The sequence below is a fragment of the Halyomorpha halys genome, unplaced genomic scaffold, assembly GCF_000696795.3.
Source record: "Halyomorpha halys isolate HHAL.00 unplaced genomic scaffold, Hhal_1.1 Scaffold3.1, whole genome shotgun sequence".
In the NCBI taxonomy this organism is placed as follows: Eukaryota; Metazoa; Arthropoda; class Insecta; order Hemiptera; family Pentatomidae; genus Halyomorpha; species Halyomorpha halys.
This window is the reverse complement of record NW_027115249.1, coordinates 1,383,344-1,384,606: the sequence shown is the minus strand read 5'-3', so window position 1 is coordinate 1,384,606 and position 1,263 is coordinate 1,383,344. Positions and strand designations below refer to the sequence as shown.

The window sequence follows — 1,263 nt, the reverse complement described above, 5'->3', positions numbered from 1 at the left end:
TTATTATATACATTTTCCAAGGGTCAGGGAAATAGGTGGATCGGAGTGTTTTAAATCATATAATTCCAAAATTGTATTAAGTAGATCCCTGAGGATGGCCGGATTGGCCGAAACGTCGGACTTATAAGAAAAATAAAATGTTTTGAGACTAAAATGGATAGAAATTAAATTATTTATTTTTAAAAAAAAATATTATTACCAAATCAAATAGTATTTTCACAAATAACTATTAACTGTTACCCCAATCTCTAGATGAAGTAACCACATAAATAGATTTGCTGTATTCCAGTATTACTACAGTAATATATACAAGATTATTGAGATAAATTCTAAAAATCAACAAATATCAGTGAAGTTTGAGGTAAAATAATTGCTTAAAATTAAAAAAATAAAAATAATCCTGCCGTGACCAGGATTCGAACCTGGGTTATTGCGGCCACAACGCAATGTCCTAACCACTAGACGATCACGGCTGTCCAGGAACTGAAAGAAATCTGGAGTATTGGAGATAATGGACCGCGAAGGAAGCAGGAGAAAGTGGTTTAGCCCGAAATGCTATAGGCGCTATTTACTAATAATTTTATTATAACTTAATAGTTTTATAACTATAACTCTTAAAAAATATCATGAAGTTTATTCACCAATATACGGTCTGGTAAATTGGATAACCCAATAACTTAATAATATAATAAAACTTATATCCATCATAAAGTATCAGTTGAGTAGTTTTTTTATTTACTTTCAGTGACAAAATTCAAAACTTTCGATCAAAAATGTGTTTTTTTAACATTGATAAAGCCCTGCAAAGTGGAGCGAAACGTTAACTCTCAATAAATAGTTAATTAAATATTTTACCGCACCAGGAACATTTTACTTTTATTCTTTTATGTATTTAGATGTTCAATAATAGGGATATATTAAAAAAATAACATTAATTTAAATTTAAAATTTAGTTTATATTTTTTTTTTTACGTGTATATATCTTTTATAGTTTTTTGGGGGGTTTGGGCCTGACACATGGGAGAACCAGACTTCCCTATGCCAAACATCAACGATGGGGATGTCGTACATCCAATACCCGTGGTAATATCCTTTCCAGAGTCTCTACCTCCAATAATTATTCTATCCTCACGCCATGAGTCCTACTTATTGGCCTACATCTCTCAAGAAACGTCCAGATATCCTAGACATATTTATCACCTCCCAAATTTCCTGTTCCCGGACCATCATCGAATCTATAGATGACCTTTCCTCAGACCACAG

At 31.9% G+C, this 1,263-nt stretch overlaps 1 protein-coding gene and 1 non-coding gene across 3 annotated transcripts in view; one reads left to right on the top strand and one right to left on the bottom strand.

Annotated features, from left to right (window-relative positions):
- The window catches only part of Trpgamma (Transient receptor potential cation channel gamma), a 980,713-nt gene that overhangs the window by 450,637 nt on the left and 528,813 nt on the right, over positions 1–1,263 (top strand). The window lies entirely within an intron of this gene.
- Positions 402–473, bottom strand: TRNAH-GUG (transfer RNA histidin (anticodon GUG)). The gene has a single exon. It is a non-coding gene; the product is annotated as a tRNA-His (tRNA).